General features: G+C 37.2%; 1 long non-coding RNA gene across 1 annotated transcript; it reads right to left on the bottom strand.

Moving 5' to 3' along the window:
- Positions 1 to 888: 888 nt before the first annotated feature.
- Positions 889 to 6,526, bottom strand: LOC125262132. The gene is made up of 2 exons (XR_007183515.1): positions 6,368 to 6,526; positions 889 to 1,848 (listed from the first exon to the last, which is right to left on the bottom strand). It is a non-coding gene; the product is annotated as an uncharacterized LOC125262132 (long non-coding RNA).
- Between the last annotated feature and the right edge of the window lie 1,556 nt (positions 6,527 to 8,082).

Below are 8,082 nucleotides of genomic sequence, written 5' to 3'. Positions count from 1 at the left end.
CATCTTGGATGACATGGGGGTGAGTAAATTATCAGAAAAATTTTATTTGAAAGTGAACTAATCCTTTAAAGTTATTGAGCTTGACTATTGTATGCAACTTTTAAATCTGTTTTTGCAGTACAGAAAATTATCTTTCAAATTCCTCAAATACTCATGAATGGCATCTATTTCCCCTTGTTTTTCAGGTGCTTTTATTGTGTGCTGGACGCCTGGTTTGGTGCTTCTCTTGCTGGATGTGGTCTGCTCCAAATGCAATGTCCTGACCTATGAGAAATTCTTCCTCCTTTTAGCGGAATTCAACTCTGCCATGAACCCTATCATATACTCGTACCGGGACAAGGAGATGAGCATCACATTCAAACAGATCCTGTGCTGTCAACGCCAAGAGAATGTGAACGGTACTGCAGAGGGTTCAGACCGATCCGCGTCCTCCATCAACCACACGGTCCTGAGCGGGGCTCACCATAACGACCATTCAGTGGTCTGAGCTTCAACAGGGGCCAGGATCTACTGTAAAAAATTTATAATCTTCCCAACTCAAAATTTTCTAGTGACTGGTCACATCTAAAATTTTCAATTGGCCCAAGTGAAATTCTGTAAATGTAATTTTATCAATTGTAGCAATAGTCTGTTAACATTGGCTCAATGAGAAATAATTCGTTAAAACAATTGAAAAGAAATTAGTTTACCAACCCATGTTATTGGCCCAATTATACATTTTAAATTGTAGTAGCATTCCTTTTTAGTTTTACCTAAACTAAAAATGTATTTTGGTAAATTTATATTAGTAAAGCAACTTCACTGTATTGTTTATTCCCCGTTGCCCCAAAAGAAAAAAAAAAAAAATATATATATATATATATTAAACACTCAAGCCATACTGCCACATTTTATTTAATACATTTTATTAAATCTACAACAGTATTGTGAAAATACCTTAAATGGTAAATACATTGAACATTTCTGCACAGTAGACCTTAGTAGATAAAAATCATGCATTTCAATTCAGGATTCCAAGATACACAAAACTCATTAGACCTTAGATCTTACATTAACAAAACAATTATTTAAAAAACATGTATTATCAGTGTTTAGAGAAATTTCACTGACATTTTGGTATTTAGGTACTACATTTATGAAACTGCACTAACAATATTAAACATTTAAATAATTTAAAATATTATGTTAATATTTGCTAAAGTGCAAAAACGTCAACACAACATAAAATGCAAGTAACAGGAGAGGGTTACTTTAAATATTCAGTGTAAATTTACTTGAATTTTTGTAAAACATTTACAAATATTTGAAACGCTGCAAAAGTCTGAAGTAAAAAATTACTTCAGGGTTGTGTTTAGTTTATTATAGTTAATTTCATCTTAATATGAGCTCATGAAACTGCATCTTACTCATCAAATATTAAGCATGTAAACACATTTACAGATATATAGAAAGCAGCAAAAAACATTCTCACAAAAGGTACTTTGAGCTTAAGGGTACTTCTCCCGTGAGGGTTAAGTGAAATTTCACTTAGTTTTCCAATAATTTGCTCATCAGAGTTTGCACTTTTTTGCTGCACTCAGTTCCCATGTTCAAAAAGACCTTCTGAATGAATTCAAAAGTATATCTTAAGTCCTTGTTGTACTCCATGTTAAGTGCGTAGAGCATGCCAAAGAGGACAATGAACGCACTCACAAAGTCTCCCATGTTTTCCAGGACAACTTCCTCTTCAAGGACAATTGCAACATTTACCACATCGGAGAGGGATCTTGAAGTGGAACTGTTGCTGCTCACCACTTCAAGAATTCCCATTTTCATTCCAACTTTGTGATGCTCCAATGCCTCTGAACTCTGTAAAAAGTATAAAATAGCAATATTAATACTGATAGTGAATAAATCCAGAACAATACAAAACATCTTCATTCCCCATATTCTCGCTATTTAATAAAATATTAAAAAGTTCCCACTTTAAAATATATAGTGTGACCGGCTGATACAGACTTCTAAGAAATATAATTGACAGAATGTACAAAAAAAAATTGCAAAATTTCATTTTCATAAAAAAAGTCAATAATAAGATGAGAACTAAGAAATACTACATAAATCAAAGTAATCAGATGTAAAATAACCCTGGTTAGTCTTCATTGTAAAAATTAAATACAGATGAATGCTTACACTTACAAAATTTATTCAGTCAAGAGTAGAGTGATTTGATTTGTCTTTTTCTCTTTGATTAACATGACAGACAGCAGCAGGCTTATTAGACTGCTGTCTCTTTAAGAGCTTATGCACGGATCCAATATACAGTTACACAACATGCATTATCTTTCACAACCATTTACATTCCAAAACTGATGGCTTAACTGACCACTCACCAATACAGGCGTTTACAATTTTGTGTGTATTTGACTGTTTAAGCGGAGCAAACCACTCATTTTGGTACTTGCAACTCAAAAGCTACCTGACAGAAGGCTTTGTGCATGCCACTTATATAGATCAGTGGTGCACATGCTTTTGGTGTGAGCATGAAACTTGTAGGAATGACTAAAAGGATTCACAATACAAGCACTATTTCAACTATTCAGAGCAAATGAGAAGAGTGAATGTCACTTCACCATCGGAGAGAAGAAAGAGTGAGAACGTGCAGCTGAAACAGGTGTATCAATACTGCAGAGAAAGTGTATTGGAACCATTTCAGATATTTTTAGTATCAATATGTATCGAAGTAATATTTTTTTTGACAACACTAGTGTCTAATTAGGATTGTTGTTCTGAAAGATTTCATGGTGGTTCCCCCTGGTTTAATTTGGCCATGCATGTATTACAAATTTTAACAAAGAATTACAAAGTTTATATCTGATAGGTTCATAAAATAATAACTAGCAGATATATTATTCAGACCGTTTTTGTGTAGAATTAGGTGCCATAAGCAGTAAATGACAAAACCTGATTGATACATGGGACTGCGCTTTATGTTGTTTTATAGTCAACCATAAGGGTTGGATAATGGCTGAGGTGAAAGTGTGTGCAAGCACTGATGTTATACAACTATTATTATTTAACCGCTTGTCATTTTCTGTCTGCTTCTTTTGAGCTTTTCTTATTATATTTATTGGTTTATTCGTTGTTATGATGGGCTGATACAATTGTCCTTTGATAACAGTTACAGTGAAACTGTGCAAGCACTGATGGAAGGGGGGCTTAAGATATTTTGTGCATTTATTTTTCTGCCACTAAAATTTTCCATTTTTCTTTCGACTAAAAACCATCAATCCCTAGTTATAGCGTAGCTCAGTAATTTAGCATTTTAAAATCTTGCTGTAGAAATCTACTGTCCACTGGATGTCTGGAAGCAAGTGACGTAGGAGGCAAATTTGCCAATAATTCTACACAAAAACGGTCTGATTAGTATATCTGATGTACAGTACTGTGCAAAAGTCTTAGACACATTGATATTTTCACACGGAAAATGTTTTTAAGCCAGTTATTTATATCTTTTACTGTAGTGTGTCAGTAGGAAATATCAGTTTACATTTCCAAACATTCATTTTTCAATTAATTGTGTATTTTTTTATGCACAAGAAGTCTGATAGCAGCCGGTATGATCTGATCTCACCATCATCGAGTCTGTCTGTGATTACATGAAGAAACAGAAAAAAACTGAGACAGATTAAATCCAGAAAAACTAAGGCAGCGTCTCCCAGACACTTGAGGAAACCTACCTGCAAAACTATAGTACTGTGAAGTTTGGGCACTTATCAGAATGCTTTAAAGTGAGAATGCTGTCAAAAATAATAACATAAATAGCTTTTATTTATGAATTAACTTTTATTAACTAAATCAAAACGATATTTGTAGTGAGCACCCTTTGCGTTTGAAATGGCTTTTGCAGTGTTTCCGATACATTGACTAGACTGTGGCGGCCCGCCACATTCTAATTTGTCCCGCCACAGTCTCAAAGTACGCCTGTCGCGATATTTAAATAATCGACTGATAATTGAGTCATAGGGCAACAGAAATAGACTTGCACCAATTAAGTTTTTGTGCACTATATTCAAACTCATCTGAAGCCATTCCATAGCTTCATGTGAGGACGGAAGAATATGTACATTGTTAAATTTAAGTTCAAAGAAACTCGTCTTCTCTCCGCTGCAGCTGTCAATCATTCTCTGTTCAGCACTCAAACAGCGCATCGCGTTCGGTAACGACAGTCTGCACGGTAAAACTCTCCAATATGATATATTCCCATTATAATACTTGATATGTAGATAAAGGGCTGTGGATTTGCATAAAATGACAATCTTGCTGGAGTTTATTGCTGTTTCTGAACGATGTCATACTGGCTACAGTTAGATCGCACAACACAAGGACTATGAATTGGTGTCACAAGCACAATAACTGGTATTTAAAACTGAAAAGAAACATACGATCAATAAAGTCTTAGTTGCAGATATACACAGGGGTTATCTTTGTGCCGTGAACTTTTCAATGCGCTGCGCAACTGCGTGCTCTGACTCGATATTGCTTCAAGCACATCATTATGCACCCGGGATGTGCATTAGCGTTTTTTTTTGCTGCTGTTTTGAAGCGTTTCATATTATCATGGTTTTGCACACTGAAAGATTATTAATAGCCTATTTTGTTCTTTCGTTCTTATCAATAGCCTATTTTGTTCTCATTAAACAGCTGCTCAATACATTTAAAATAAATTTTTAAATGTATTTTAATCTTAGATTATTATAAATACATATGTCTTTACATTAATATATAAATCAAATGTAAATGTTTTTTTTTTTTCCTTTCATAAGAATGCATATAGTAATTTTAAACTTTATTAACATTCAGATTTTATAAAATTACTGTGCAAAGTTTTTTTTCAAGAATTAGGCTAGCATACTTTTTGCTGCTGAATTATATAGTCACCTAGATTATTTATTTATTTATTGGTCAGCTTATGATTATATATTTTTATTCATTTGTTATTTTTTTCTATAATGAAGTAGTGTGTTTAGTGCATTCTGGATTGTGTTTAACAAATCAAAGAGTGGCCATTAGTTTTACAAATACAGATCTGTAGATACATCCCTCCACTAATTATTCTATAAATAAATTAATTCAACAAAGGTAACCTCTTTTGCTACATATTTTTTAATGGATTAAATGTATACTCTACATGTTTGACCACATATTACCTATCATTTAGCCTACTATATGTTGTGTACGTGACTAATGTGCCCTGCCATCACCAATAAATAAATTACTATTAGAGCACAAAATTGTTTACAAGATAACAAATTTCTTCATTGATCTAATCACTTAAATTTTGGTCTCAGAATGCACCAGATTTATGCATTTAAATTTAAAATGTACAAAATTTTCCTCCAGGGGGGGCATGCCCCCAGACCCCCATAGAGGGACTGGTGTCCACCCACCACAGTCTCACAAAATCCTGTGGGAAACACTGCTTTTGTCACCTGCAACTATTCTTACACCTATTCATGTAGTTTTGCAGGAAGGTTTCCTCAAGTGTCACAGTTCTTCTGGATTTAGTCCATCTCAGTTTTGTATGTAATCACAGACAGACTCAATGAAGATGAGATCAGATCTCCATGTGGAGCATAGAGACTATTGTCAGACTCTTTATGCATACAAAAATCTCACTGGATTATTACAATTAATTGCAAAATGAATGTTTGGAAATGACACACTACAGTAAAAGATATAAATAACTGGCTTAAAAACTTTTTGTATGAAAATACCAACATGCCTAAGACTTTTGCACAGTACTGTATATCAGCTATTCATTTAGCTACTTATTATTTTACCAACCTATCAGATATAAACTGGAGAAACATACTGTTTTCAAGCTGGTCAGCTACATCCAGCAACAGCTGAGCCAGTGGTCCTAACAGAAACGGTTGTTCTGACTGGTAAAATAAATAAATGTAGAAATACATAAATGTAGTATAACACAAATGGTACAAACATAGCGCAATTTAAAAAAATATTCTTTGGACAAAATTATTCATGTATTCATTCATTTATGCATAGCTGCATTTATCTATTTTAGAATTTTATTATTTAATTATTCATTTATTTATGCATTTCTACATTTATTTATTTATTAAATTATGCATTTATGTATTTATTAATTTATTTATACTTAAGTCATAAGCACCTGATTTAATGGAGGAGATTTGCTAGGGTGACTAGATAGGTGACTAGAGGGTACAAGATTTATGGGTGACTAGGTGGAGAAAATGCCTTTTGAGGGAGGTTAGTCCCATTCACACTGCCAGCGACACGCAGTGACAAAACAACATGATCCCATTAATTTTCAAAGAACAGTAGAGAATATAAAAAAAATTACCAGAATAGTCTTGCATATGGTTCCATGTTCCTTGAAATAAAAAGGAAGACCCCGAAGAGCAGTAGCCCTTCTCTGCACAGTTAAGTCTGCCATCTGTACAAGGAAATGAAAATAATAACATCTGATTAATAACATTTGTAAATGTATAAACAAACAGACATTCTCTCAGATTTCATTTAATTTGTGTTCTGAAGACAAATGAAAATCTAACAAGTCTGGAATGGCATGAGGGTGTGTAATTAATGACATAATTTTCATTTTGGGGTGAACTAACCCTGTATTGTCACACCCCTACTGGTCAGCTAACAAGGTGTTATGATACAGAGGGGTCGGACACAGATGTACAAAAGGTAAGTAGTCTTTATTGATAACCAGTGAGCAGATATGGAAAGCAGAGTGAAGCAGGTGAGCAATGGTAAAGTCTGGTGATAGTTACTGTCCTTTTGTGATTGCAGATGGTGGAGACTCGGAACTGGATAGAGCAGGAGAACACAGGAGACGGAGGAGCACTCACACGCAGACGAGGAACACACTAGGAGATCAGGTAGCACAGGAGACAGGTAAGTAGCGATCGTGGGAGTCCTTGAGGTAAGCATACAGGTAAGTATAGCTCAACGAGACCAGACAGTGAGTGCAGGGTGTGAGTGCTCTTAAATACTGATGGTGATGAAGGTGATAATGATGTGCAGGTGACGGTGATTAATATTCCGGTGATTGGGAGCGTTGTGGTTGGTGCACGGTGGAGCCTGACGTGTCTGTGACAGTACCCCCCCCTCCACGGCCCGCTCCTGAGGCCCCGACGTCGTGGTGGCCGTCCTCTTCCACGCGGGGCAGGTCTGTCAGGGTGGTTACTGTGGAAGTCTTGGAGTAGGTTGGGATCGAGGATGTCATTTCTTAGAACCCAGGAGCGTTCCTCAGGGCCATAACCTTCCCAGTCTACGAGGTATTGGAAGTGGTGGTATTGGACCACCACGGCGTTGGAAGTCCAAGATCTCGTGTACTTCGTAGGCTGTTCCGTCCTCTAGGATGAGTGGAGGGGGAGGCTCGGCGGCTGCCACGTCAGGCCCTGTGGAGGAGGAAACAGAAGGATGGTGAGGTTTGAATAAGGACACGTGGAATGTGGGGTGAATGCGGTAACCTGGTGGGAGCTGGAGCTGGTAAGTGACTGGATTGATCTGCTTGATGATCTTGAAGGGGCCAATGAATCTGGGACTCAGCTTTCTGCAGGGCAGACGCAGCCTGATGTCCCTTGTAGACAGCCAGACCTTCTGTCCGGCTGGTAGACTGGAGTGTCGGAACGGCGAAGGTCGGCTGTCATTCTGCGTCTGCGCAGGGCTCTTTGCAGTTGATGGTGTGCTGAATCCCATACCCTCTCGCTCTCCCGGAACCAGTAATCCACTGCTAGCACGTTGGAGGGTTCCCCATCCCAGGGGAACAGTGGGGGTTGGTACCCGAGTACGCATTGGAATGGTGTAAGTCCTGTAGTGGGTTGACGTAGGGAGTTCTGCGCGTACTCGGCCCAACCCAAGTACTGGTTCCAGGAGTTCTGGTGGTCTTGACAGAAGGTACGGAGGAAGCGGCCGATCTCCTGGATTTTCCTTTCTGTCTGCCCGTTCGACTGTGGGTGGTATCCAGATGTTAAGCTGACGGCCACACCTAGGAGTGAGTGGAAGGCCTTCCAGACACGGTAAATAAACTGTGGTCCTCTATCGGAC

Source organism: Megalobrama amblycephala, unplaced genomic scaffold, assembly GCF_018812025.1.
Source record: "Megalobrama amblycephala isolate DHTTF-2021 unplaced genomic scaffold, ASM1881202v1 scaffold614, whole genome shotgun sequence".
Lineage (NCBI taxonomy): Eukaryota > Metazoa > Chordata > Actinopteri > Cypriniformes > Xenocyprididae > Megalobrama > Megalobrama amblycephala.
Note: the sequence above shows the minus strand (reverse complement) of the source record. Positions and strands in the feature narration are given on the sequence as shown.